Consider the following 7,524-nt stretch of genomic DNA (forward strand, 5'->3'; position numbering starts at 1 on the left):
AATCCAAGAACCAACAAAGTAAAATTCCTAATATCTGGTATCAAAAAAAATATTACCAGGCATACAGTGAAGCAGGAAAATAGAACTCATAACTCAGAGGAAATATCAATCATTAGGATCAAACCAAGAAATAGAGATGATGGAACCATCAGACAAGGAAACAAAACCATCTATATATAGCATATAAATATGCTATATATGTCCAGGAGAGTAGAGGAAAATATGACCATGTTGAGAAGAGAAGGAGAAGATGTAAAAGCTATGTAAATGGCTTCAAGAGATGAAAAATACAATATCTGAAGTGAAAAAAATATAGAAATAGTCATAGGATTAAAAGCAGATTTAACAATACAGAAGAAAAGATTCCTCAGTGAACTTAAAGATATAGACTCTATCCACAAAAAGGTACAGTGAGAAAAAAGACTAACAAGATGAACAGATCCCTGGAAACTTGTGAAGCAATGTCAGGCAGACTAGTAGGTGTTTAAATTCCAGAACGAGGCACATATTATATATATGAAATTCCAGAAAGAGAAGGGAGAGAATAAAGAAGAGTAACATTTTTGAAAATTATATAGCCAGAATTTTCAAAATGTAATGGAAGTCTTAAACACACAAATTCAAAAAGTTTTGGGTTTTTTTTTGAAGATTTTATTTATTTATTCATGAGAGACAGAGAAAGAGAGAGAGAGGCAGAGACACAGGCAGAGGGAGAAGCAAGCTCCATGAAGGGAGCCCGATGTGGGACTTGATCCCAGGACTCCAGCATCACGCCCTGGGCCCAAGGCAGGTGCTAAAGCACTGAGCCACCCAGGGATCCCCCAAATTCAAGAAGTGTAATGATCTCAAATGAAATAAATATAAAGGAAACCACATAGAGTCACACAGAAATCAAATAACAAAAAATGAGAAATAAAAAGGGAAAAATGCAGCCAAAACAAGGACACATTATGTACAGAGAGGACCAAATATACACAGATTTATTTTGAGAACTATGTAGAGGGATGTCCTTAAAGTACTAAACGGGGTGGGGAGCTCATGAATCTAGAATTCTTTGCCTGCAAGAATCACTTTGAAAACCGAGGGTGAAATAAAGACTTTTTGGGGATAATCAAAATTTGAGTGCCTTCATTGCCCGTAGACCTGCACTGTGAGAAAAAAGGAAGTTTATCATGAATAAGAAAAAAGATGCCAGATGGAAATTTGGATCCACAGGAAAGATTTTTTTAAATTAACATATTTTAATATCTTTTACATAATTGATCTGTTAAAATTTAAGCTAACAATATATTTGTACTTATAGCATAATATATTTATACAATAAAATATATCTTTACATATGTATGAATAAATTTGTAGGATATGCAAAAGGAGAATGTAAACCATTAACCCAAAGAACACAAAATAGAAGTGTATTATGCACAAAATAGAAATGATATTTTATTATCTGTAGGTAGATTGTGATAATCAAAATTACAGCTTGCAAACTCTAAAATTACCAAAGAGATATAGATAATAAGCCAATAGTGGATCTGAAATATAAACATTAAAAAAGCAAACAAAAATTAAACTTTCAAATAACCCAAGGAAACACAGGAAAAAGGAGGAAATAAAATGTTGAAAAACAGAGTGACAATATTTTTTTAAGTTTATTTGTTTATTTATTTTTAGTAATCTCTGCACCCAACATGGGGCTCAAACTCATGACTCTGAGATCAAGAGTCACATGATTCACGACTGAGCCAGCCAGGTGCCCCCAGAGTAGACAATACTAATAATAGACAGTATAGACTTTATAGAAAGATTAGGAAGTCCGGAAAGCAGTAAGTTGCTTAAGAGGTCATTATGTTCCTAAATATGTATTCAACTAATATCAGAGTTTAAAAATACAGGAACAAATACCTGAAGAAAAAGAAATGAAAGGAAGAAAAGAAAGAAGAAAGAAAGAAAGAGAGAAAGAAAGAGAGAAAGAAAGAGAGAAAGAAAGAAAGAGAGAGAAAGAAGGAGAGAGGGAGGGAAGAAGGAAGAGGGAGGGAGGCAGAAATCTTCAATTATAGATGGAGAATTCAAATTTCCTCTTTCAGTAACTGATACAATTAAATAGAAAATCAGTAAGGCTATAAAAGACTTAAACAGGGACGCTTGGGTAGCTCAGCGGTTGAGCATCTGCCCTTGGTTCAGGGCGTGATCCTGGAGTCCCGGGATCAAGTCCCACATTGGGCTCCCTGCATGAAGCCTGCTTCTTCCCGTGTCTATGTCTGCCTTTCTTTCTGTGTCTTCATAAATAAATAAATAAAATCTTAAAAAAAAAGAGCTTAAAGAGTGCTACAACCAATTAGACCTAACTGATATTATAGAAAACTCTACCATATACTTTCAAGAGCATGTGGAAACTTCATCAAATAGGCTATATTCAGACTATAAAACAAAACTCAATAAATTTTAAACATAGACATCATGAAATATTAGCAAATCAAATCCAGCAATGTATAAAAAGAACCATACAACAAGACAAAGTGGGATATATTCCAGTTATACAAGGCTGATTCAACATTTGAAAATCAAATAATAGGACCTATCACATCAACAGGCTAAATGAAAAAAGTCACAGGATCATATTAATATATGCAGAAAAATATGCTAGACAAAGTTGTATGACCCTTACAAAAATTAACTCAATGAGTTAAGTGAGTTAATTGGTCCATTAATTAATGGACCATAGACCAAAATATAAACCACAAAAATATAAAACTCGGGAATATAACATAGGAGAAAATCTAGATGGCCTCATGTATGGTGACAATTTTTAGATACAGCAGCAAAGGCAAGATCCATGGAAGAAATAACTGATAAGTTGCACTTTCTTAAAATTAAAAACTTCTCTTCAAATAAACATGTAAAGATATTGTAAGAAAAGCCACAGGTTTGGAGAAAATATGTGCAGAAGACACAACTGATGAAGGACTATTATCTAAAATATATAAATAATTCTTAAAACTCAACAAAAAGAAAAGAACTGAAAAGATAGAACTGAAAATCTTAAAAGTCACTTCACAAAAGAAGATATACAGATGGTAAATAAACATATGCAAAGATGTACAGATGGCCAACAGACTCATGAAAAAATTGCTCACAAGGAGATACCACCTGACACCTGTTAGATTGGCTAGTATTAAAAAGGAGAAATAACAACGTTGGCAGGGATGTGGAGAGAAAAGACCCTTCTGGTCGTTGGGAATGTACATTGGTACAGCCACTGTGGAAAACAGTAAAAAAAATCTCTTCAAAAAATTAAAAATACAGTTACCATACAATCCAGCAATTCTATTCTGGGGCATTTACCTAAAAAAAATGAAACACTAATTCAAAAAGATAAATACACCTCCACATTTATTGTCACATGATTTACAAAAGTCAAGATAGAATGTCCAAAGAGGAAAGAGTGGATAAAGAAGATGTGGAATGAGTGAATAAAGTAGAATTTGCGGGAAAAAAATGGATGAAGAGGGTCAAAAGATAAATTTCCAGTTATAAAATAATTTAAGTCATGTATATAATGATGTATTGCATATTTGAAAGTTGCCGAAACAGTGTACCTAAGAAGTCTTCAACACAAGAGCAAAAAAAATTTAGTAGCTTTGTATACTGACAGATACTAACTAGGCTTATTGTGGCAGTCATTTTACAATATATATATATTTTACAATATATAAAAATATCAAGTCATTATGTTGCATAACTGAAACTAATAGAATGTTACATGCCAATCATACCTCAACTTAAAATAAAATATATATCTTTATTTACCATAGGTCAGGGTAAATTTAAGAAAAAAAAATTTCCTAAAAGGAAAGCCACACTGTCCACTAGCCAAATATGTCTATTTAGGTTGCAATTAATTAAAGTTTAATAAAATACAAATCATTCCCCGAATAACATTACCTGTATTTTAAGTATTCAATAGCTATAAAAAGTTACTGGTTAAAAGTTATTGTTTTGGACAGTGCAGTTATAGAACATTTATGCCACTGAAGAAAGTTCTATTGCATAGTGTTGGTCTAAAGTCATAGTCCTAAATAAATGTTAAAGAACTGATTTTGCTCCTGAATTATTTTCATGAATTTTGCCTTGCTACATGACACTCAGTAGGAAGTCCAGTTAAGAGCTAAGTGAAGGGATTCCTGGGTGGCTCAGTGGTTGCATGCCTGCCTTTGGCTCAGGTCCTGATCCCCAGATCTGGGATTAAGTCCTGCATTGGGCTCCCTGAGAGGAGCCTGCTTCTCCCTCTGCCTATGTCTCTTCCTCTCTCACGAATAAATAAATAAATAAATCTTTAATAAAAGAACTATGTGAATATTTAATAACTTGGAAAAAAGATTGTATATCTCTAGTTAGATGACTAACTTACAGATTTTAATAGATTTAATGTGTTACTTCAATAATAGATTACATGTACAACTATTGTGACATTTTTTTTAGAAAGGACACAATTCATTTTAAACAGATGTAATAATCAATCAATAATTATTATAATTTATGTAATACTTATCCCAGTTTTGGAATATTAGGTTGGTGATTTAATCCATGAGGATATATTCAGGTTGATTGAGGAAAAGAGCAAAGGAATTTAGCCTTTCAATAATAAGAGCAGAACAGGTACTTTACTCATTTCCCTCTGTAATAAATATCATATTTTATGAAAAATCTGTATTTGATTTGTGGAGTTTTCTTCAGAGCAGAACAATGATTCCTCTAGGAATTTCACCTCATCTATGTTTCACTCTGAGTTTAATTAATTTGTTTTTTGAGAATATTCAAAGCAGAAAATAAAGAAAACCATACAGTAAAATATGAAATATTGGAATTTTACTTCACAAACCACACTATGAAATATCTAAATTTTACAGGATTTTTTTTTTTTGCCACAGAAAGAATATTATTGGCCTGTTTTATAACGTATAAAGGCATAATTACTACTTAAGATTTTATATTTTTATGTGAACAGATCTATTTCAGAAGACCATACAACATATATTTTAAAATATTCAGATAGTTCTATTGTCTTCAGTTATTTCTACTTTAGAATATTTGTTTCAATTTAAAGTCTTAGTGAAAGCAAAGCAAAATATTCATGTGCGGAGATGAAATAGAGCATAATAAAATGACATCGATTAATTCTTGTTTTACATAGGACATAAATGATTTTCACAAGTTTTTTGGAAGTTTTAAACTTTGCAATTTATGAACGTTATTTCTAGAATATATCCTGTTTATAATCTCAATTCTTGTCAGTGTTCCTGTCAAATAGAAGACATTAAGTATATAATTTCTAGTCATTTAGTAAATGAATAATCTCAGATCACATACATGAGTTTAATCAAGAAAACAATGTTTAATTATTGTACCTGGAAAGTTAACTATATATAACATGAAGAGGCATCCTCTGTATTCACTTAGAATAACTTTACTTTTGGTGATTATGAGTATAAAATGAGCAACTCTAAGAATAGAAATGAGTCAGGGAGATATAATTAAGGGAATGCTATTTCTTTATTAGAGAAGATATAGATACCTATATAACTTAAGGAAACTGACATGATTGGGAATATGGTAGGCAGAATTTGGCTCCATTATTTCTGCCACCTGCTGGTTTTCCATGAATATGTGGGGAAAAATATTTGAAAAAATGTTCTACGTCCTATGTACTCAAGGAAATGCAAATTAATACAGTGATGAATACTACACTGCACCTGTTAGAATAACCAAAATCAGGAACACTAACACCAAATGCTGATGAGAATGTGGAAAGCAGAAACTCTCCTTCAGAACTGGTGGCAACACAAAATGGTACAGCAGCTTTGGGAAGCAAGTTGCTGATTTCTTACAGAACTAAACACACCTTTACCATATGGTACAGTAATCCCACTCCTTGGTATTTACCCAAAGGAGTTGAAAACCTAGATACATGCAGAAAATTGCACATGGACATTTATAGTAATTTTATTCATAATTGCTAAAACTTGGAAGCAACCAAGATACTGTTCAGTTAGGGGAAGGAATAAATAAACTGTGGCATTTCCAGACAATGGAATATTATTCAGTGCTTAAAGGAAATGAACTATCAAGCCAAGGAAAGACAGAGGAAACTTAAGTGCATATGACCAAGTGAAAAAGGCAAATTAAAGGCTACCTACCGTATGATTCTATCTATATGACATTCTGAATAAAGGCAAAATTATGGATACAGAAAAAAAAATTGGTAGTTGCCTTGAGTGGAATGGGGGAGGGGTGAAAAGTGGGACACAAAGGATTTTTAGGCCAGTGAAAATTTTACTCTATATGATACCATCATGGTGGACACTTGTCATTATTCATATGTCCATACTCATAGAATGTGGAAGACCAGTAGAAAACTGTAATATAAATATAGACTTTGGGTAATTATGAGGTGCCAATGTAGGCTCATAGTGGGGGAAGCTGTGCATGTGTGAGGGCAGGGGGTATATATATGGGAAATCTCTATACTTTCCACTCAGTTTTGCTGTGAACCTAAAACTACTCTGAGAAAATAAAGTATTTTTGAAAGACACTAAGAAAATATGAAGTATAAATTTTTATCAATAAATTTTAAAATGCAAAATTTCCGTGAAACAAGTTGCCAAAACACATTCAAGAAAGGCCTTGCCCTTGTATATCTATTAAAGAAATTGATGTTCTAATTATAAACTTTCTTACATAGGCAATTCTTTACCCAAGGGGCTTTCCTATTAAATTTACCAAGTATTTAAGAAAAAAAAATACAAACCCTGTACACAAACTCCCAGAATAGAGTAGGAAACACTTCCTAAGGGGGGCATTAACTTTGCTATTAACCACATATATTTTTTTTTTTTTCAAAAAAGAAAACTACAGGGACACCTGGGTGGCTGAGCATCTGCCTTGAGCTCAGGTCATGATCCCGGGGTCCTGGGATTGGGTCCCGCATTGAGCTCCCTGTGAGGAGCCTGCTTCTCCCTCTGCCTGTGTCTCTGCCTCACTCTCTGTGTCTCTCATGAATAAATGAATAAAATCTGTAAATAAAACCCCAAAACCACAGACTAATATTCCTTGTCAATGCAGCAACAAATCGTTTTAGAAAATGTTAGCTCGTGCTCGCTTCGGCAGCACATATACTAAAATTGGAACGATACAGAGAAGATTAGCATGGCCCCTGCGCAAGGATGACACGCAAATTCATGAAGCGTTCCATATTTAAAAAAAAAAAAAAGAAAAGAAAAAGAAAATGTTAGCTCATCAAAATGACTAATGTATTATAAAGATAATACAAAATGGCCAATTGTGGATTATTCCAGGGATGTAAGATTGATTTAATAATAGGATATCAGTATAATTTATAATATTAACAGATTAAAACAGAAAAACTATGATTGTCTCAAGTGATACAGATCAAGCATTTCACAAATTTAGCAAAATTCAGTTGATAAAAGTAAAATTCTCAGCAAACTAGAAAGACAAGAGAATTTC

The 7,524-nt window shown here is 32.8% G+C and overlaps 1 non-coding gene across 1 annotated transcript; it reads left to right on the top strand.

Annotated features, from left to right (window-relative positions):
- The first annotated feature begins 7,148 nt into the window (after positions 1-7,148).
- LOC140596031 (U6 spliceosomal RNA) lies at positions 7,149-7,255 on the top strand. The gene has a single exon (XR_011998070.1). It is a non-coding gene; the product is annotated as a U6 spliceosomal RNA (small nuclear RNA).
- The last annotated feature ends 269 nt before the right edge of the window (positions 7,256-7,524 follow it).

Source organism: Vulpes vulpes, chromosome 16 (assembly GCF_048418805.1).
Source record: "Vulpes vulpes isolate BD-2025 chromosome 16, VulVul3, whole genome shotgun sequence".
Taxonomy (NCBI): domain Eukaryota; kingdom Metazoa; phylum Chordata; class Mammalia; order Carnivora; family Canidae; genus Vulpes; species Vulpes vulpes.